Source organism: Humulus lupulus, chromosome X (assembly GCF_963169125.1).
Source record: "Humulus lupulus chromosome X, drHumLupu1.1, whole genome shotgun sequence".
NCBI lineage: Eukaryota > Viridiplantae > Streptophyta > Magnoliopsida > Rosales > Cannabaceae > Humulus > Humulus lupulus.
This window is the reverse complement of record NC_084802.1, coordinates 119506506-119530998: the sequence shown is the minus strand read 5'-3', so window position 1 is coordinate 119530998 and position 24493 is coordinate 119506506. Positions and strand designations below refer to the sequence as shown.

Genomic DNA, 24493 nt, shown 5'->3' with positions numbered 1-24493 from the left:
AGCGTGTTGAATGCGACACAACAAATGAGTTACTAAGGATATGACGTAACTCATAGGGCAGACACGCCGAGGTTATTCGAGGACCAGAGTTCTTGTTTACCTCATAGATGAGGTTTTGCCGGTTTATGCTTTTGTTAGTTACTTCATGATGTGCATGGACAATACGGGTGCCTTGATCACATGATGTATGATTATGCTTATATTTATGAATTCTTATGATTATGATACGAATATGACATGATTATGATATGTTTATGATTTATTATGATATGCCATGAGTTTACTATATGTGCTTAGATTGCTTTGTGTTCTTGTTAATTGTGGTATTTTGTTTGTACTTCCTTACTGGGCTTTTATCTCACCCCTTACTTTCCCCCTTTCAGGTAGGAAATAGGGTTTTTTCTTGGCACGCACTGTGATGTGGGGAGTTCCAATGTCTTGGCGTGTATGACGCAGGGTGTCTATGAACGAATAACAATCTAGTTGAACGCCAAGAAATTTTATGATCTTTTATGTTATGGTTTATGTTTTCATTACGTCACAGTGGGACCTATATTTTTGTTTTATTTTCAATATTTCATAAAGATAATATATTTTTACTTTAAACTAATGGACCCAAATTGCTTGTTTTGACAAGGCCCCACTGAACCTTTTTCTCACAAATGGTATTTTTCTAATAAATATGGACTGAGCGCGTTTTACAAAGTAAATAGTTCAGCGCATTCTTACAAATGGTATCAGAGAAGGTCGTTCATGTATCCATGGACCCTCCGCATACATTCTAAAGACTGGAAAATCTCATTTCACCATGTCGTCAGTATTTTCTTTAATTGTTATTTGCTTTCTTTATTTTAAATAGCTTGTTTTGTAACTGCAGTATAGAAAGTTGCCTCCTATTATTAGGACTACCAAGAAAGAACTACTTAAAGAGATCCGAGAAATAGCTAAGGTATATACTGACATAAATGATGGAGGCTGGTGAATTACAGTGCTAAAGAAGATGCAGATGGTCATTGAATGCATCCAAGGGATCATCAACAAAAGAGGGGCACTCCTGTGGCCCACAGAACAACATTGGGTGCTGAGAGAAGTACTAGCAGAGCATCCTGAAGCCCTCCTTTGGTGGGTGATGGCGTGGCATGGCGCCTTTGAGGAGGATTTGGAGTTTGTCACCTTCAAGTATGTTGTCTATGAGTTCATGGAGTACTTCGACTTCTAACGAATGGAGATGGTCCTAGTGCGGAATGACATAGGAAAGTTGGAGGAAATGTTGGAGACCATTCATGACGTGGAAGGTGAGACGACGCTCCGCGAGCTGCTATTTTCCATCCCAGAGGTGAATGATAGGAGAAAGGCTTTAGCAAACACTCCTGAGTACTTCCACATTTCAGAGGATATCTCTGACTACAATTAAGGGGATGAGTCCACAGTGGAGGACTAGAGTCCTTTTCAAAATTTCACCAAATATTTCCATTTAAATAAATGGGACTTCCAACAAAAAACCCTTGAAAACTTTTGGATCTTTATGGTTATGTTTAGACATTATGTTAGATGTTTGATCATAGGGTACTTTTGAGTAACTATGGATATTTATAAGTTCTATCTTTTTCTCTCTCCTTGCAAACTCTAGATGTTGTATGGATATAAGTATGCGTGCAAACCTTTATGATTAACTCTTATGTATTCAAAACACTATGTGATTATTCTCTCATATGATTTTCTTTTGTTGCCTTATAATTTCATCATGTCGACAAGAGGAAGAGGCACAAGAGGTGCCTCTAGAAACCCTAATACTGCTGAAATCCCTGACATGGGAATGCCACCAGCTTAGCCAACAACCCCAGCTGCACCAACTGTGGATTTAGCTGCAGAGGTAGCAAGGTTGAGAGAATGGTTAAGGCTGAGGGATGAAGAGCTGGTCCAAGCCTGACAAGTACCGCAAGCACCCAAACTACAATTGGCATGGCCTAAGCCTCCAGTAACACCAACTGCACCGTTTCTAATCACCTACAATTTTGAGCCAGTCTATGAACGCTTTAGGAAGCAATCTCCACCAAACTTCGAAGGGAAATCCAACCCTATGGTGGCAAAAGATTTGTTGAAGTCAATAGAGGCTATCTTTGATCATATGGAGCTGAATGATAATCAGAGGGTTTCATGTGCGGCTCACCTACTTAAAATTGATGCAAGGATATGGTGGGATGTGGTGAAAAAGCTCGTGACCTACACAATATGACCTAGGTGGATTTTGTGCAAGCGTTTAGCAAAAATTATTATAGTGTAGTTGTACTGGCAACCAGGGTTGATGAATTTGTGCCCATGGTTCGGGGAAGCCTTTCTGTCAACAAATATGCTCATAATTTTGATAGGATGGCAAGGTTTGCGCCTAAGATGGTACCAACTGAGACCATGCGAGTCCAAAGGTTTGTGAGAGGACTAAAGCCTATGATTGCTAGGGATGTAAAGATGACCAGTGCTGAGGTGGTTAGTTACGCTGAGATTTTGGATAAGGCTCTTGATACAGAATACTTAGAGGATCGTATATGGAAGGATAGTGTAAGAAGGGAGGCCAACAAAAATAAGGGCTTCCATGAGGGCAATAAGAGGAAGGCCCATGAAGGACAGAGCAGTGGCAATGATAAGAGGCCTAGACCCCCGACCTTGAATGGAAAAAATCATAACAACCGTAACCACCACAACAAGCATAACAGTCACAATAATGGTCATAACCGCAGAAACCACCAGAACCACAAAGTTGAGTACCCTACTTGCTCCAAATGTTCGCGCCGACATCTAGGAGACTGTCAAGCAGGTACCAACAAGTGTTACAAGTGCGGTTAGGCGGGCCATCTGAACAAGGATTTCCCACACTGGAGATTAGGAGCAGGGCAAAGAAAAAATGGCAATCTAGGGCTAGCCAGAGTCTTTTCTTTGACTCAAAAGGAAGCAGCCAACAACAATACCGTTGACACAGGTCAGCTTCCTATTTTTGGTATGCTATGTAAAGTCCTCATTGATTCTGGAGCGACTCACTCCTATGTTGCCATAAATGTAATTGATAAACTGGAATTGCCTTGTAAACTATTTGAGCAAAGTTTTAGTACCATGTTACCATCACGGGACATTATGTCATCAACTAAGTGGTTACAGTTAGCTTCCACAGTATTTGAGGGCAGAGAGTGCCCAATAAACCTCATAGAGTTAGACATACCAGATTATGATGTTGTACTTGGCATGGATTGGTTAGCCAAATATGGAGCAATGATAGATTTTCAGAGAAAGATAGTAGAGTTCAGACCTGAGGAAGGGGAACTCTTTTCTTTAAAGGGAGAAGTGACGGGATTTCGTAAACCTATCATATATGCATTAGAAGTTCGGAACATGATGCAACATGGATGTACAACATTTTTTGGCAAATGTTGTGGAGAAGTCTAAGAAGACTGAGTTGAAACCAGAGAATGTTCACATTGTTTGTGAGTTCCTCTAGGTGGTTTCCGAGGACTTACCAGGTTTACCCCTGGACAGAGAAATCAAATTTTTGATCGAACTTGCACTAGAAACAACACCAATATCCAAGGCACCCTATCAAATGGAAGCTGTAGAGTTGAAAGAACTCAAACCCAACTACAGGAATAGAAGGACAAGGGGTTCATACGACCTAGTCATTTTCCATGGGGAGCACAAGTTCTATTTGTGAAAAAGAAAGACGGAAGTATGAGAATGTGCATCAATTACCGAGAACTCAATAAGGTCATGATTAAGAATAAGTATCATTTGCCTAGGATAGATGAACTCTTTGATCAACTGGTGAATGGGACAGATACTTGGTAAATGACAACTAAAATGAAATAATTCATTTAGTTATATTTTAAGTACGATTTTAAAAAATCCTAGCGATATAAATCAAGTTGGTAAAATATTTTTGTCTAATAAGCTTGACGTGATTTCTAAGAATTTAAAGGGACTAAACCCTACCAACTTCTACACATGTTTTAAAGATTTTTCTCACTTATGCAGATTACATGCAAGTTAAGTTTTACGTTAAAAAATACGTCATTTGATTAAGTGTGTGATTCTTGTTTCCTAAACATTGAGGATTCACTAGTAGACTTAAGATTATTATTTTATGATTTTATGTGAAATTGTTGAATGTTTATAGTATGGTGCAACATGTGCCACGTGTGCATGGCCCATGCACACATGAGGTATGTGTGTTGGGCATGTGTAATCCTACATGATTTTAAGACGAACGTTTGATTGTTATTCTAAGCTTGTTGTGAAGTACCCTGCACTTTATTTTTGCTTGGACTTGAGGTAAGGAAGTTAGTTATAATTTTTTATGAATAATGTTATGAAAAGTATGAGATAATATGTTGCAAGAACTATTGTGCTATGTAAAGTATGAGCTATGGTAAGCTAATGTGTTATGTAAAGTATGAGCTATGGTAAGTTAATGTGTTATGAAAAGTATGAGCTACTATGTTATGATATGAGTTGTTGTATGTTTGCTTGTATGTTGTATGAAAAGCAGTAGGTTGTTAGTGTGTTGAATGCGACACAACAAATGAATTACTAAGGATATGACGTAACTCATAAGGTGGATGCGTTGAAGTTATTCGAGGACAAAAGTTCATGTTTACCTCATAGGGGAGGTTTTACCGGTTTATGCTTTTGCTGGTTACCTCACGATGTGACATGGACAATACGGGTGCCATGATCACATGAAGTATGATTATGCTTATGTTTATGTAGTCTTATGATTACAATACGAATATGACTTGATTATGACATGATTATGATTTATTATGATATGCCATGAGTTTACGATATGTACGTAGATTGCTTTGTATTCTTGTTAATTGTTGTATTTTGTTTGTACTTCCTTACTGGGCGTTTAGCTCACCCCCTTACTTTCCCCCTTTCAGGTATGCAATAGGGTTTCTTCTTGGAACGCACTGTGATGTGGGGAGTTCCAATGTCTTGGCATGTATGAAGCGCGGTTTCCATGAACTAGCCAAGAAAGTTTATGATATTTTATGTTATGGTTTATGTTTTCATTACGTCACAGTGGGACCTATATTTTTATTTTATTTCCAAGATTGCATAAAGACACTATATTTTTATTTTAAACTATTAGGCGCAAATTGCATGTTTTGACAATGCCCCACTGAACCTTTTTCTCACAAATGGTATTTTTCTAATAAATATGGACTGAGGGACGTTTTACAAAGTAAATAGTTTAGGGTGTTCCTACACTTAATTTAGTTAAAGCTTGGTAAATCATACCATAATAAATGCAATAGTTTTTATAAGCCTTTTAGATACCCAACTTTATTTAAAAAGCGTTTTAGTAAAGTTAGATGAATGTATTGGGTAATTATTTAGATCACATTAATTGTAGAAACATGCTATTTTATAATTAAATGTATTTTGTAATTAATTACATTCATAGGGTTATTAATATACTAGTAATTAATTTACAATTAATTGATTATTTTGATAAACACATTAATTCTAAAATAGTAAGTGCGAGAAGGTGAACATCTCAATGTGACATATGGTCTTCATTATCAGTACAAACCGTGAAATATGAATAGGGCCTCGAGGCAGCTTTGTTTCTGTCCCCCCTAGGGAAATTTTCTAGACATATTAATACCAAGGTTGATTTCTTACTACGATAGGACAGAGTGATGTATTTTAGGCTTGACCGACCCTAAAGCGACACTCTCTAAGTTAAGTTATGAATTTTGAAATAATGGGATACACCTACAAAGATGCAATTAAGCTTTCACGGTGGATAATTGTATCTTGAACAAACCAGCGGTGCTTTATTTTTAAAAGAGAAAATAAGAGTTATTTTAAGTTTTAAATAATAAAGATAAGATAGTCTTATATGCTATCTGAATTTAACTTGACCTTTCCTAAGGCGACACTTTATTTGTTCGGTAGTTTTATAGTGGAGTATTATATGCTAAGTTTACGTGTTCTTAATTATTCCATTCATGCATCATATTTACTTTCCAAATAATTGAATTTTTCAAATAATAATATTATTGTATTTTATTTCTTTTAGTAATGTCAAACGATGGCAATCCAATTACTGCTTTACTTTCATTTGAAAAAATTAATGGTGATAATTTTATAAGATGGAAATCAGATCTGAATTTGATGTTCATCCGTAATATCCATAAATTTGTCCTATCTGGGGAATGTCCTGAAGAGTACGCTGCCAATGCCTCGAAGAATATTCGGAACAAATATGATGCTTGGATTCAATCCAATAATAAGGCTAAGTGTTACATGCTTGTGAGCATGAATGATGTTCTGAGAACAAAGCATGAACCCATGGAAACTGCTTTTGAGATAATTGAATCTCTGCAAGCCATGTTTGAATAGCAATCTGATCAAAGTAGACATGAGGCTACTAGAACCTACATGACTACTTAGATGAAGAAGGGTATTTCTTTGTGTGAACATGTCTTGAGCATGATCACCGTGATGCATGAAGCAGAAATACATAGGGCCGTCATTGATGAGTGTACACAAGTAAGCATCATACTTGAATTACTCACTCTTGCTTTCTCTGCATTCACAACCAACTATATTATAAATAAGTTGGAATTCAACATGGCTCAGCTGTTGAATGAACTACAGACATTTGAGTCTCTTAACAAAATCATAACCAAAGAGGATGAGGCAAATGTGACGGACGATAAACCATCAACATCTAAGGATAAAACCAAGAAGAGGAAGAAGAACAATGTCAAGGACGAAAGTAAGGGCAAGAAGAAACCAAAATCCAAGGAGAACTAGAATGAAAGTAACTCCAAGAAGAAAGAACCAAAGGAAAAGTGTTACCACTGTGGAGTTGAAGGTCGCTGGAAGAGAAACAATGCAAAGTATCTCGCTGAGCTAAAAAAGAAAGGTAAATCTGATTTGCTTGTACTTGAAGCTTGTATAATGGAAGAGGATATGTATTCCTGTGTTTCAGATTTAGGAGCCACTAACCATGTTTGTTCTTCTATGCATATATTTGAGTCATCAAGGGAACTTGCTGTTGGCGAGCTAACTATGCGAGTTGGAAGTGGAGCACTCATTTGAACAAGAGCAAAGGGAACTATATTGGGATTAGGCTTTATAAACCTTTGTTTGTATTACAACTCAATGACAAAATCATACAAGTAAATCAATCTCATAGAATATTTAAACACAAATTACATAGACACAATGGATAAAAGTTTAGAGTAGACCTTCCTTAAACAACAAACCCTAGGGACATAAAATCACAAGCTATGATTTTATATGAGATACAAAAGTGACAAGGCTTGACACAAATGAAGATTTGTTGTCCAAAATTCTCTATTCCTAGCCTTACCTTTGAAGATGCTTGAAGCTAAAATAGGTGGAATGGATTGGGATTCACAAGCCTTGGATCTCCATACAACTCAAGCTTTCTTAATGAAGATCTTGGAGAGAACTAGTAACCTTGGAGATAGAGAGAGAGAGAGGTGATTGATCAAGTCACCAATTAACTCATTTGAACACCTTAAATAGTATAGGATCCTCATTATACTAACCAATGAGATTAAAGCATTTAAATTTAAGTTTTGGAGCTAAAACACGTAACCGTACAGACATTCTGTAATGAACCAGGCGACGCATCGCCTGGCACCAGGCGATGCATCTCCTGCCAGGCGATACATCGCCCTATACCAGGCAACACATCGCATGCTACTTCTCTCTCTAGGGTTGTGAGAGCCTAGGCAACACGTCGGCTCCTAGGAGGCAGCGTATTATTGATGCCTCTATAATACGGCTGCATGAGGTGTCTCAAAACACCTCCAAATGCTCCAAAAAATTTTGGGTACTCTTATATAATTCATATAAATATTTTGGACCCAAAAGTTTGATTTAAAAATGCCTATACTCAAAGTCAACTTTCACATGTTGACTTTTGTGAAATTATTATTGTTTTAGCACCTCTTCATGCCTAAATAATTCCACCATGTATTTAACCAATCTTAACAAACAATACGTTTATATTTTGGGAACAATTATCTTATTTTGAATAATGTTTATTTTATTCCTGGATTTTCTAGATACTTAGTTTCTTTATCTATGTTGCATGAACAATCTTTTGATATTTCTTTTAATAATAATGCAATTGTTATTTCGAAGAATGATTTCAAATTTTGTGAAGCAAAACAAATAAACAAATTGTATATGCTCAAGCCTAATGAAAAATCGCTAAATAACTCAGAATTATTTAAAGTAGCTAAACTGAAAGAAAACAAAAGACAAAAGGATTCAAATTAGGATGGCATATAGCTTTGGCATCTTAGACTTGGTCAATAGGACTACACAGGATAAAATAGTTAACAAAAGATGGACCGTTGAGAGAACTACGAGTTAGAACTCTTCCGGTTTATGAGTCCTTTCTAGAAGGCAAAATGACCAAACGTCATTTCTCAACGAAAGGCAATAGAGCTAATGAAACTTTATAGCTTGTACACAGTGATGTCTGTGGCCCAATTAATTTACAAGCTAGAGGTGGATATGAGTACTTCATCACCTTCACTGATGATTACTCAAGATATGGTCATAATTAATGCTTAGGAATTATGAAACCTTTGGTAAGTTTCAAGAATTCAAAGCTGAGGCTGAGAAGCAATTAGGTATGACTCTTAAAACACTTTGACCAGATCGAGGTGGTGAATATTTGGATTTAGAATTCAAATATTTTATGCTGGAGCATGGTATTCTATCCCAACTCACAAAACCTGGAATGCCACAGTAAAATGGTGTTTCAGAAAGAAGAAACATGATCTTGTTGGACATGGTCAAGTCTATGTTAAGTTACTCTTCACTTCCTCTCTCATTCTGGGGATATGCACTTCAAACGGTGACATACCTTTTGAATGCAGTCCCATCTAAGACCATAAGAAAAATGCCACTGGAACTGTGGAATGGTAACAAACCTAGTTTGCACCATTTCTGCATTTGGGGCTGTCTTGCTCATGTTCTAGACCTAAATCAGGAAAACTTGATTCAAGGTTTGAAGTGTGCATTTTTGTAGGCTATGCTCCAGAAACAATCTCAGGTTACTTCTATAGTCCCAAGGACCAAAAGGTATTTGTTTCCACAAATGCAACCTTCCTTGAACATGACTATATGAATAACTATAAACCTCAGAGCATGGTAATGTTGGAGGAACTCACAGCTGATAATATTCCATCACCTTCATCATCATCATTATCTGATAAACGGAAAACAGAAGAAACTACTATTCTTAAAAAGGAAACCCTAGTGCAACATCGTAGTGGGATGATTGTGAGCCAGCTTATTCGCTACGAACATGAGGCACATATCCTTGTTTCTGATACAGACAAGGACGTTCCATTAATCTTAAAAGAGGCAATGGATGATCTTGAAAAGGAGAAATGGCAAGAAGCCATGAACCAAGAAATAGAATCAATGTATTCCAATTATGTCTAGGAACTTGTAGAGCCACCTGAAGATATCAAGCCCATTGAGTGCAAATGGATCTTCAAGAAGAAAATAGGTGTATATGGGAAAGTAGAGACTCTCAAGGCGAGGCTAGTAGCCAAAGGTTACAGAGGAAGGGTGTTGTTTATGAAGAAACATTTTCTCCCGTGGCAATGCTAAATCATGTTTGCATCCTCTTATTCATCGCTGCCACCTATTACTATGAGATATGGAAAATGGACGTCAAGATGACTTTTCTTATTGGCTATCTTGAAGAAATTATCTATATGGTACAACCAAAAGGGTTCATTAAAAATGGGGGAGATCATATGTGTAAGTTGCTGAAATCCATTTATGGATTAAAGCAAGCATCTAGATCTTTGAATATCACCTTTGATGAGACAATTAAAACATACGACTTCGAACAGAATGTCGACGAAGCATGTGTGTATAAATACGTCAGAGGTAAAGAGGTGATTTTCCTAGTTCTTTATGTGGATGATATTCTCCTCATTTACAACGATGTAGAGACACTGTCAAACGTGAAGAAGTGGCTAGCTGAAAAGTTCCAAATGAAAGATTTGGGCGAAGCGAGCTATGTTTTGCGAATCGAAATCCTAAGGGATAGGAAGAACAAGCTCTTAGTACTTTCTCAAGCTAATTATATAAACAAGGTGCTTGAAAGGTTCTCTATGGAGAATTCCAAGAAAGGTCAGTTATTGACCAGACATGGAATTACTCATTCCAAAGATAAATGTCCAAAGACACCTCAAAAGGAAGAGGACATGAGCAAGTATCCCTATGCTTTAGATATTGGGAGTCTAATGTATGCTATGTTTTGTACTAGGCTCGACATATGCTATAAAGTAGGGACTGTAAGTCGTTATCAGTTAAATCATGGTTTGGAACACTAGATTGTAGTAAATCACATCCTTAAGTATCTTAGGAGAATGAGAGATTATATGCTTGTATATTCAGGGGTGAGTTAAACCATACTGGATACACTAATTCTGATTATCAATCAGACAAAGACAGTCATAAGTCGACGTCTAGGTTAGTGTTCACTCTTGGTTGAGTATTTGTAGTCTGGAGAAGTTTTAAACAATCCATCCTTCCAGATTAAACCATGGAAGTCGAGTATATATCGGCTTGTGAAATAACTAAGGAAGATATTTTTCTTAGAATGTTCTACACTGATCTGGAAGTAATTTCAGATATGGAGAAACCATTGATCCTGTACTGTGACAATAGTAGAGCAGTAGCTAACTCTAAGGAACCCAGAAGCCATAAGAGAGGAAAGCATATAGAAAGGAAATACAATCTGGTTAGAGAGATTGTGCACTAAGGTGATGTGACTGTTATGAAGATAGCGTCGGAACAAAACCTAGTGGACCCGTTTACCAAGACACTTTCTGCATAGTCATCTATGGGTCATGTACGCAACACGGTATTAAGGGAGATGCATCACTTGCTTTGAGGGCAAGTGGGAGATTGTTAGGATTTATGCCCTAAAAGTATGTAAAGACATTTGATTGATTTAAAGAAAAATATATTTTTATTATATTTGAATGTTATAATTATGATTTAAATCATTTATATTAATATCACGAAAATTTCATATTCATTTATGAGGATATGATCTTGTATTAGTATGATAGAATTAAGATCTTATACAATGAATAAAATAGTAAGTAACATATTAAACTAAGGAATCCTTAATGAATTGTTACTAGTACGGTTTACTTAGCATACGTGATGCAAGTAGTCTAGATTCGGATTACTGATGTGGATGGACATCTTGGTAAATGTACGGTCTATAATAGAGATTATATATGATAGGACCGATGAGAATTAACTATCTTTATAAGTTTACCGTTTCCCATAAAGATTTAATTCTTATCATAATAAATGATCATTTGTAGATCAGTTTAAATCCTTAGTAGGTATGAACTCTTGTTTGTGCTGATTGGATCTTTTGATTCATTCGTTAATGTCTCTTAATATAATGAGGCTAGTGACTTTTGTTTTGGAGATTCAATATCATGAATGGCTGAGAACATGATTTACAATAATGGAATTCATGCTTTTCTTATTATAAATATCAAGAGGTAATTAGAAGGGTAAAACGATAATTTTGACCAACTCTAACTAACGAACCAATAAATGGAGGACATAACTACATTTATTGATTATATCAATGTACTACAAGAGACAACATTGTAAATATAATTCTATAAATACTTAGAGTGAAATTCCATATTGATAGTGGAGTAATCATGGAATTAATAAATAATATTATTAAATTAAAGAGTTTAATTAATAATCTGGTTTATTGAAGCTTTGTGTTATAGTCCATGGTCCTCAGGTCACATTTGTACTACACTGTCAAGGGTAAGAATGTCATAAGGAAGATTTATAGGGAGAAGGACTAAATTGCAAATGAATTAATTTTCCAGAGCAATGAAATAATTATGGGCAATTGATTATTTGTATTGTTTTTATTTTAAAAAACTTAATATTAAAATAAATATTAATCATGTTTGGATTAATATTGAGAGAGTTTAATTATTATCTTATTATAAGATATTTATTTATGTAAAACTGATATTTTATGACAAAAACAATTTTGAATTGACTGATATTTATTTTGAGATAAATATATAATCTTAAATATTAATTAAACAAACAAATGAGAAAATAAGGGAAAGCCACATAGTGGCTCACGCCACTCATTGTACTGCATAGTGAGTGGTGCCTATATCATGGATATTTCTATCCCTGGGATTTAAATTTCAAATTAATTTTTTAATTTAATTATTCTTTTTAAATATTATTTAAACTAAATAATTAAATTAATTGTAACTGATCAACTTTTATTTAAATAATATAAAGATTAATTAAATCAGTTAATTATCTTTATAAACTTGAAAAGAAGCAGTACTTTTCATAAGTTTAAGAAGTTGTTAATTCTTGGTTTTCAAACTCTCTCAAAGAAAAGAAAAGATAAAAGTTCCTAAACCTAAAATTCTAATTTCAATAGTCTCTCTCTTCTCGATCCTCTCTAGATCTCATGTGCTGAGTACCACTATAGAGTCTAAATTAACATTTTAATCCTACATGCCCACACACGTCCTTGTGTGTCAGAGGATTGGCTTGGAAGGCTAAGGTGTCAGCTTTCAGAAAGGATAGGAAGATCATTGATTTATACGAAAAGATTCAAGGATACTAGATAAGCTACTAGAAGTAATATCTTATCTATTTATGTGTCATTTAATATATCTATATATGCATGATCCTGGCTGGTATTGATAAGTTTTTTAAAGATCTATTTTGTTGCATATTCTTACTTTTCTCATTTAATACCAACATTATATCTAGAATTTGATATTACCATGATGTTATTTGGAAGGATTAGATAATTTTAGACACTTAAAACATTCAAAAAGGTTTTGTATTCACAAAGATATGGTCATTTTAAAAAGATGTTGCAATCTAGAAAAAACATCGTATTTTTAGTTTTAGGTCAAATGTTTGAACATCAAGTTCACTGACCTAAACAATTCCTTTTTGTTTGAAAATTTTCAAGAATGTTTAAAATATGTTCAAGATTGAATCTAAAAAGTTCTATAAAAAAACCCTTAGGGTTAGAAAATTATAACTTGCCAAAGTTGGTAAGAAAATCTGGATTTTGAAAATTGGCTAGTTTGACCTCTACGTTTTGGGAAAATATTTTACTAAGTAAAAATGATCATTTTAACCTGAAAATTTTGGGAGAAAACTCTTGATATATTGAGTTGGTTATTTAAAAATTTTGGTAAATAATTGATGAGTAAATTTTAAATTATTAATTACCAAAATTTTGGTTTTAAACTAAAAAAATGGACAATTTTTTACTTAGTAAAAAAAATTAGGTTTTTCACATTTTAAGTATGAAACTTGTTTATGGTTCATTTTAATTTTATGGATTCAAAATTTTACCACTTTAGAGAATGATGTAAACTAATTTAGAAAATTTTCAAATACACTTGAATTAAGTTTGTGGACTAAAGTAACTTAATTAAAATAGATTTTTTCAAATTTAGAAAAAGGGGTCCAAATTGCCCTAAACTTTGCAACATTTATTAAAGAACTTTTCTTCAACAAAATAAATATATTTTGAACGAATCCAAATTTGAGGCTTAAATAAACTTTAGGCTTCTTTAAGATGTTTTTTTAGTGGCTTAAATAATTGTAAAATTTTAAAACCTAAATGACATTTTTATAATTTTTCAAAATAATAGAGTTTTAATCAAAGAGAGTATCTTGTTAAGTAGTTCATAATTGTAAATAAAATGGTTGAGGATTTTAAAAAGAAACGAATTTTTAACACCACTAGTATAGACTATTAGCGGTAGCATTTTTAGGTCGAGCCTTAAGGACCGAGATGTTTAAATCTATCTTTTTCCAAGGATCGATTTCTATAAGTACGATGGGCTTAGTATAGAACTCTATAATAAGTATGACTTATTAAGGACTAAGTACTAATGAATTTAATGCCCAAGATAATGAAATGAATGCCACAATTAATCCAAGTGTATTGTATGCTAACTACAATATTGGTTATGAAGAACAGGACTACTTCTAGAAACCGAACCCCGCTTTCTCGCTAAGGAATCCAAGTCAACATTTTACTTCTATGACTACAACATGAAATAACTTGTGTATTATTCGCTAGAATTAAGACACATGCACCAGTATACATAGTATTGTAGAAAGTTCAAGATCGTTACCCTAGCGGACTTGAGTCGAGAACTGACATCTGACAAATTTGTGACTTGTATTATGGCCCGGGGCCTATTGTATGTACGCTGGCCATAGTGGGGAGTAATGGTAAGTAAGGATGTCAACTTGGTTTGGATGGAGGTATGATAGGTCGTGCATAGTGTCCAATAGTATGGTCTGGGACCCGATAACCTCTATTTCTTGTTAGACTTGTGTGACTTCAGTCACACCCGTAACATTTGATACAATGTTTATGCTTTTATTGATAGAAAATATATTAAGTTGTGTATTGCTACTAAGTTTATGTACAAATGTATCTCATTGATTGAATTACTATATTGCTTGATGTTATTATGGAATCATTTTAGTTCTCCATATTCTTAGAAAGTGTTAGTGTTCTTATATTGCTGTTAGAATTCAGAGAAATTTCGAATCCTAGATTTGGTAAGATTGGTAGGTATGGGTTTATTTTGATGTCTCTTTCTTGACAGCTTGCCCAATTTGTGATTTCTGATTTCATGTTTGTAGGGTTGTTTCTTACTAAGCATTTCACTTACCTAGTTGTTTCATGTTTGTAGGTAAGCTTAAAGGCAAGGCAGACCAGTGAGAGTCAGAGTCTTCTACGCGGAGATGTACATGTTGTCTGACCTTGGGTTGCGGACTATTTTAAAACCATGTTGTTTAAAACTTTTGGAACTGAACTAAGCTCATTATGAGTGTAGACTTTGGAAGTTGTAAATGTTTTAAGTATGCACATACTGTTATTTTTAAAAAAAAAAATTACCTATTTTCAAGACAATCTTTTAAGTTTAAATTAATGTAAATATTAAAATTCTACTGTAACATCTCGTGTTTTGAACAGTCATTAGTAGCCGGTTGGAGCCGATAAAGAATTATGTGAAATATTATTTCGATAAATAATATTATGTGAAATTATGTTATTTCGTGAATTTTATAGCTGTTATGCTAATTTGGTAAAGGGTTTAGGCCTATGCAAAGAAAATTGGTCTTGGACCGAGGGGCAAACCCTAATAACGGAAAAATCTCGAATTAGGTAAAATGAGGAATACTATGGTATAAAAATATTTGGCAACTGAGATTGTATAGTAGAGCCAATAAAATTAAGAAAAATTGATTGTGGATTTAATTCCAATCTACCGGGCTTAAGAATGGAAATTGTTGCCCTCTAAGGGCATTTTGGTCAATTTGAGTAAATTACCAAAATTATGAGTTATGTGAAATTTTTTTATTTTTGGTCACATTTATTTTATTTAATTTAGCTTGGAGATATTTGAAATATATAGGGTAAAAATTTGGTTAAATTTAGAGAGTGAAATTACCAAAGGGCGCTTGAGTGCATTAGAAGTGAGTTAAAATGAACAAGGGCATTTTAGTCATTTCCAGAGCTGGAGAGAGGGTGTGATGGGTGACTAGGCTATGCCCTACACTACAAGAAAAAATGCTTTTAATAAGACCAAAAATGTGTTATCAAAACATACCATAACACTTTTTGACGTGTTAAGACCAACTATATTATCGTAGGTCAGGGTACTTTACATAACACTTTATCATTGTTATACAGATGTGTTATTATACTGTCAACGATAACACACTTTCTGTGTTATTTTAATAAATAGATAAGTGTTTATTATATTATTTATAGTCGATTATATAACACATTTCAATACTTATAAATTTGTGTTATACTAAACTTTAGTATAACACATTTTTTGTGTTATATAATGAAGTTTGCATAACAAAATTCTTTACTTATAAAAATTGTTATTGTAATAGATATTATAACACATTTTTCGTATTATTTTAATATTTAGATAAGTTTAAATTCTCATTATATATTCATTTATATAACACTAATTTATTCTATTATATTTTTATTTTTTATTTATATAATTAAAATTAGCTTTCTAATATATACTAGGATCATCAAATGAACTTGATTTTCAAATAACAAAAAGTAAAAACATTCAACATTGTATTAACAATCCATAAATTAGTTTAAAACATTCTACACTGTCATCAACAAAAAAATGTTCTTTAAGTATTCAAGTAGTCTTAAATATTCAACATATTGAAAAGTTAATACTTTCAGCACAAAATATTCTACAGCTGCCCAACACAAAGCCTTCAAAATTAAGTATCCTTTTCTATTTCACTTGTCACGTCTGCAAAATAAACAAAATTAAGTGACCATGGACGCATGCACCACCACTTTCAAAAATAAGGGTTTGGGGTGCTGAAGAGGGAAAGGGGAAAATCATAAATAAGGTTTCACCAGAAATCTCACCTTGTGAGATATATATAATCACTCTCTTGATACAAGCTGCTTTGAGTAAATTAGAATTTTATTAAACTCTCTTCGCTCAGCAAAAGCTGCAGCAACTTTTGGAGTTGCTCAGGCTTTGATATAAATTTTCAATGCAAGGTTGTTGTCCACGGTCTACAGTGAGACATGATTAGAGCATCAACATCAGCATCAGACATTCCATAAACAACATGACACAAGCATTATTTGAAGTAAACAACTAAATTATTGCCAAGAGAAAACAAGCACAGGACTGTGTAATTAACAAATTCCATAATCTAGCCTTCACAAGATCTCCTAGCTCCTCACTGCATTCTAATTTGTCTTCTGCTAGCCAATTTTCCAAAAAATTCTTCTTGTTCTGGTTCACAACGAGATGTGATAGTTCCAATGACTTGAAAGCATTAAGCTTTCCTCTAGTCAAGAGAGTACCAAAATACTGCAAAAGGGGTGGTATTTGCCCAGTTTGTACAGGAACACTCTACAACAATAAGAATAAGAATTAATTACTAATCATAAAGGTTCAACATAACTTAAAAGTATTGTTCGCCATAAAAAGGATGTGTGAACTTGTCTCTATTGTTAAAGCCAATAATATCCTATTCCACTTTTATTCAAGCTGCCTGATACTTTGTCTTTTTCCAAGTAATTGACTGGTACTTTATCTCAATTAGGTTCATAACTTTCCAATTGTTTAAAAAATTATAGAAACAACCATTTGAAATTGGTCTCCGATCCCTAACCCTCTAAACAAGGGGAAATAGCCATTTTGACAGGAATCCCATAGTAACAAACTGCCACAATATGGAATGCCACGTTCTGTATCATTGACAAAGAGTTTGTCTATTCTACAGTCTACACAACCTAAATTTGAGAATTACTTTAAATTTACATAGTAACAAGTTACAGAATAACTTGACACCAACATGACAACAAAGGCAAAGTGGAAAAACCTGAAATTTGGCAGTTGTATCAGGACTACGAAGAATTCCTTGTGGAGACTCAACAGCAAGTTCAGTAGCTTCTTTATACTTCATTTGCGCAAACAGTTCTTGGAATCGCTGGACAACGTGAAATCATTCACAGAATATTAATTTGTTATGAACCAACAAAAGGATGTATAAACTAGCTATATGCAGACTAATCATGATTCATCTTTGTTCCTATGGCTATGATCAGACTTGATCATGTCATGTAAGAACAGGCTGAGTAAGAACCAGCCCTAAGTGATGTGACATAATTTTTATTAGTCTATGTTTAGCATCTTTCACTTAAATAGTGCGTGAATGGATTCATTTCTCATAAATGGACTGGATTTATTGTGATATATTTTCTGTACAGCCCACTCAGTAATCATCAGTCAAGTTAAAGATTTAATAGAAACAAAAACACACCAGATTCTCAACACCGGGAAGATTTCCTCTTTTTTCCAGATTGACAGCAAGCTCCAAATTGTTCAACTGCAAAAATTCAAGATATAAAATTTAAATTCCAAATATTTATCATAATCTACTAACCATAAGGATAAACCAATTTGTGATACATGTCTTCCCACTAACGAAAGGCACAATTGTTTGTTCATTTACTGTAGCCAATAACACATGGCCCCACCTGTTAATTGCGTAAAATCCCCTAGTGACGAAGCCTCCGATGTTAGGAAAATTGGATCTGGACTGATTCTATTTCTGTAAACTGTAGTAGCCATCTCCAAGTCGTAAACGAATAGTAACCCAAGCTTGGTGATTACGTAGATCAAACTATACTTGTGTGATATTTTGAATATTGAGCATTAAAATAATTAATATTCATGGTGCTGAATAATGGAGCATTAAAATAATTAGTTTTTCCAAAGAGGGTGGTTTATGTCAAAAAAAAGCTTCTTTTATGGTATAGAGTGGAGGAGGGAACATAAAGAATGTTTCAGAATTACATTGGAAACTCCCAAAGTTTAATCAAACAGTACCCAGACAATGAATAAGGAAAAAAAAGATAGAAAATGGGATGTGGGCAATAGTGAGACCAAAAGAAGAAAAATACTATACTAAACACAATCACAAGCAAACAACTTTGTAAGCAGAAAAATCATCTTTGGTTGATTATTATTCACTAATGGTCAGAAATTTATTGGAATAGCATCAGGAATGATGAGCCTAGCAAGTCCTAAATAATTAAATTGCCATAACATCATGCATGGTGGTGAGGCCAAGTGATGATTAAATTAGCAAAGAAACAATAACCCCAACATTTAATTAATTAGCGAAAAGAAGAATATATGAAATACAAAAAGTTTGATTATCATTTTCTTCAAGACTTTGGATATTAGGGAAATAAGATTTTGACAGAACAAGCAATATATATAGGTGGGCCCTCATCCCCTATCGAGAAGAATATTGCATAATCTTATTGAATATTCTCCTTTTTGTAGGTGAGGTAGGTATCTCTCTGTTTTCCCTACCTCTCACCTCTAAAAGAGTGAGTTAAGTGGCTCTTTTTTGTATTCCCTATCAAATTTGCATTGACAATCTTTGTCAAGTAATGAATGTTTTATGTCTCTTCTAGGCTTGCCACCAAGAAAAATTCAATAGAAAAGTAAAAGCATGTGTGTATAGTGTAAGTTGGAGAAAAAAAAGAAGAAGAAAAGGGTCCAAAAAAAAACAAAGGAATTAGGATAAGCACAAAGAATACTAGTGGTTGTTATTGAAAACTCAAACATATATACATATATATATTTATGTATGTATATCCTTAATTTATTGAAAACCCCATTTTACTTCCTTCAGGCATTAGCTATATAAACTAAGTTATTAGACGCCATTCATGGAGTGACAATAAATTATAGACTCAAAATTTCCAAGTAACAGAATAGTTGGATGGTGAACTTATACCACCTGGGCTTGTACTCAGGGAGCCAAATAATTGTAAGACTATGAAATGAAAGAACTCATTGTCTAATGTTCAATTACTTTTTAGTTAACTACTCTACAAGATAGCTATTCGACAATTATATTATAAAGAAGGAAAAGGAATATGGGAAAGAGACTAAAATAGAGAGAATGAGAGTGAAATGAAAAAACAAAATAGAGATGGAAAAAGAGACTTCCAGTATCGAAACAGAAGGCAGGGTAGTGAGATCGCTTTGCCAACATCCCAAGCCTCATCATCGAGAGCCCGTCGCCGCCACCACCTGCAGAAGATAAAGAGAGGGTGAGCAAGAGAAAGACGAGAAAAAAGAAGGTATCGAGATACCTCTGTCGTAGTATGAACCATTACATGCCATCATCCCAAGCCCCATCACCTCTACATCCTGTAGAAGACCCAAAGAGAAAAAGAAAGAGTGTCGGTGTGCCTTTGCAGAAAAGCCCCATCGCTTGTGTTTGCTTTTGCTTTTTTGTTTTTGTTTTTGGTAGCTCCTGAGTCCTCATCATAATGAAAGTTTGAAGGATAATGATTTGGAAATTAAAAAGGAAAAGAAAAGAATTTCATTGAAATAAGTGCAAAGCAAACTATGGTTGTAGAGTAGTACAGCCAACATAAAAGTTTGCATGTATGTGTGTATGTGTCTGGAACTTGACCATTCTCCATGGCGGCCATTATTGATATATTTTCTTCCTGTATCACCTAAAAACAAACAAACATTAACAAAGTCAAGTGCTTCCTAAGTGAAACAGAAAACTTTCCTGACATTTATATTTCATTTTTCCCAGCTTATTGCAAAATTTTCTACATAGTTTTTTTTTCTTTCTATTATCAATACTTAAATTTTCAAAAATCAAAAATACAAAATCTCATTTGTGGGAATTCAGTGGTTTAAAAAAAAAAAGCGAAAAAAAATCTTCAACCTTCTTAAATAATTTTAGCTAAAGTCATAAGCTTTATAAATCTTTTTAAAAATAGAAAGGAAAACAAGCCTAATTTTCAAAAAATATTAATGGTATTATAAAACACCATAAGAAAATATTATTCCTCCTTAACATAGTAGCATTGTGTAAACCATCATTTCCTATTTTTTTATTATCTTCTATTTTCACACTCAACTCCTTGTACCATTAGTTTCTAGTTTCTAGTTTCAGTGTTCAAAGAATATACTACACTGTGAACACTTGAACAAAGTAATAGTCATTCCACGTGATTATTCTATTCAACAGAAACCAAACAGGCAAACACAAGTTCAACAAAAATTAAGCCATACACACACAACTTTGAGTTAAAAAATCAATCAATCAAATTTAACTGAAGAAAAGGATCTTTTTAAGCTTCTAAATGGTTACAAATGAAAAACAAACATACGATTTCTCATTTCCTGTATCTTAATTCTTAAACAAGACTGAAAGGGATACACACATATATATACACACCCTCTTCCTTAAGAAAAATCAACAAATAAAAAGGAAGAATTGAATAAACTCAATATGAAACACACAGTGACCACATGAAAGAACTACTGCCTTTATAACTACCATATGTGATCATTATAATATGCATGTGCATCAAAACCCGTATCAGGAGGCATCACAATCAATAGAAAATCTAACCAGACCAAATATCATGTTCATCAAAGGGAAAATATAAAAGATGCTGAAATGGAAATCAAGTCAGTGCTTACTTAGCAAAAATAGAAGAAAAAAAAACACAGTTATTATACCTCTATTTACAACTTCAATTTGCAGCTAGTTGTATGGGAATCCTGGGGAACAATTCAGATTGAGCCAAATAAGCAAATCATTAAATTACAAAAAATAGAAAGCCATAATTTAAAAGAAAACCAAGAAATGAAATGCTTTTATTTATTCAAGAGAGTAATTATCTCGCGCACAAATTCCAAACACACAAATGAAAATGCAATGGTGCAAATGCAAATGTGAAAACACATATATTTGCACCTACAAGAAAGTGAGAGTGAGACAAAGAAAGAAAGAAAGAAATTTAAATAATTATGAATAATCAAAGTTGTAGCAAGGAAAGTCAAACTAAGGATAAGTTTTATTCTTTGTTACAAATCTTTTTGTACCAGGAGAAACGTCTGAAAATTTGGTACAATTACCAAGCACAAATGGCAGAGAATGAACAATAGTAATGAGGGAAATTGTATTATGCTTTAAACACCCTTATGTATCTACCATCCACTCTGATATATATAGGCTAATAATGTATTTACATATTCTAAAACTACAAATTCATGTAAATCATCAATTATAACAAAACAAAAATAATGCTACTGATACCGAAATCAAATAATTGTTATATAATCATGAAAAAACTTCAGATGTGTGGATTATTTAGGATAAATTCAATTAGGCATTTCATCAAACAATATACATACACAATCTACAAACTAAAATTTTCCTAAACATTCATTTCTTCCAATGAAAATATATCTATATCGAATAAAATACTAACATTATATATATGTATAAGACCAAATAATCTGATAAATTTAATATATATATATATATGACTCCAATCAAACCAGAACCAATTACTCCATTACTACTTTTCCTCCCAAAGATTAAACCATTTACAAGAGTCAAGTACAAACTTTGCAATTTGATTCAAAATCCAAGCACAAACAGTCTTTATACACAAAAATCAAAGAAAAATTATAGTCAGAAAAAACAAAACTTACAATTCCCCGCCTTCTTCAAGAGTGTTGTGGTTCAAGTAAGCGAGTTGACAGACCGTGAGACTAGAGCGAGTGATGAAGGATGAGCTAGGGCAAAGATGGAAGACAACAGAAGGAGCTGTGAAAATAATTAATTAATTTTAAAGAAAATAAAGTGCAAGTCTATTAATAGTACTAGGTATATATATATTTATATATATATGCACAGATTGAAAAAATCATAATCAAATTAAAATATATTTATATATATAATGTGATTTTGATTACGTTTTTATACAGGAAGAAAAATATATATGGGCACTTCGATTACTAACTCATCATCATCAAGTACGATTTAGAGACTCAAAAATTAATATCTACTTTCAAATAGATATATAAACCAGAGCTGTCCAAAAAAAAATCGAAATGGTATTCGCTCATAGAAAGATTGTCTTCTAAAATGTTAGAAAAATCAAGTCATTTTTGGGATGGACAAAAATTCAGATTATTCTTCAAAAGCTCTTCAGATAATCAACTTTAGTTATGTATCAAAAAAGAAGGAGACTTATCTTACTTTCAATAACAAAGAAAGCAATGTGTATTCATGGGTTGTCATGGCTCATAAAATCAAATCAGAAACACAATAACAAAAATCCATATAAAGCAAAGAATCCCAAAAGATCTGAACAGAATAAGAAAACTTTGTATTTTTCGATTCAGACCTAGTAAGACAAAGATGAATAAAAATGAGACCCAATCTGTTAGAAGCAAATTGATAAAAAGAAGATTGGAAACACCGAAGATGGAGCCGACCAATGACGCAAACGTTGTAGACGGAGGACTTCGGAGACACCGTAGGTGGAGGGGTCGAGGAACGATATATTTCCCAGAAAGTTCTTTCAAGCTTTGTAATTAAAAAAAATTAGGAAAAAAATAATTAGAGACCAATATAGTGCGGGCTCCGAAAAAATACCGTCATTTTTTATTTTTACTTTGCCACTTATTATTTTAACTATCATAATACTTTTTGAGTAGTCTAATATTCATGTGTTATTAAAAGGGGTATTTGGTTAGTCTTATAAGAAACAAATAAACTAACACCTGAATCGCATGCTGCCCAATAATCAGATTGCTAAGAATGATAATATCGTGGCCATAGAAATAGCCTAGTGGTAATACATTAGTCCTCACAAGAGGAGGTCCCAAGTTCAAATCCACCCTCCCCAAGTCAAAAAGAAAAAAAAAAGAATGATGATATCCAATTCACTCACACAAAAAATAGAATTGAGACTTGATACTAACTCAAAGACAGCTTTTGTTACAAAGACAAAATACTTATAAAAACAGAAGACAAGGCATCATCAAGAGAGGACCATTCAATAGAGTTTATACAGCATGCTTTCAGCTCAAAAAAATACAAAGAAGAAGAACACTTTTGAACTATCCCTAAGTAAGAAGCCCACAAGAACCAAACATAAAGTTGATCCTAATTTTAAGTTTTCCAGGAAGTCATTTCTACTCATTATGGTAAAACTCTTTCCAGGTCTCAACTTAAATCTCACATTTGGCCAGTACAACTCACACGCAAAACGAATTAGATACATAATTCTTGTCTCATATACAGGACAAACAATCAAAAGTTTTAAGACAATAATGCCTCTTAGGTTTACATGTCACTACAATTTTACAAGTCTAAGAGAACAACAAACAACCACAATCAAAGAATTGAACAAAAATCAGTGCTGCAATACATATTTGCAGAGAAGTTCAAACATTACATGACAAAGAAATAAATAAAAAGAAAAAATACTCAATGAATCGCCTAAAAGAACATTATATCCAACACAACCCTACAACAAAACATGAGCTTATGTGAAGTGTGAACTATGTCTAAAACAACATCTAAAAGATTACACTTTTTCCTCTCTTTTTTCAGGGGAAACTTGTTAAAGCTATTAAGCATCAATAAAATTCTAAAGCTGAAAGGTGAAAGTCCGAAAAGTTCATATGCAGAAAAAATATAGGGCATATCACAAAAACATACCTCAAAAGGTGCAAGACCAGGCAACCCATCCAAATTAAGCACTGAAAATCCCATTATCAATTTGAACAGAGGCTCAGCACAGAATAGCTAATCATAGAAATAACAGAGCATATCAATCTCATTTCATTTTTGTTTGATCGGTGGACCAATATATTTTTATATGTTATGTATGTTTCAATATTATGATTAATGCTTTTCTTTGATCAGTACACTCTTTACTAGAACTAATTATTGATGATAGTGGTTAGTCTAAGAAAAATCTAAAGATTTCAAACTTTGA

The 24493-nt window shown here is 33.4% G+C and overlaps 1 long non-coding RNA gene across 1 annotated transcript; it reads right to left on the bottom strand.

The window, feature by feature from the left end:
* Window positions 1-21217: 21217 nt before the first annotated feature.
* On the bottom strand, window positions 21218-24292 carry LOC133805103 (uncharacterized). Its single transcript, XR_009878839.1, has 2 exons — window positions 24214-24292; window positions 21218-21254 (listed from the first exon to the last, which is right to left on the bottom strand). It is a non-coding gene; the product is annotated as an uncharacterized LOC133805103 (long non-coding RNA).
* Window positions 24293-24493: the final 201 nt, after the last annotated feature.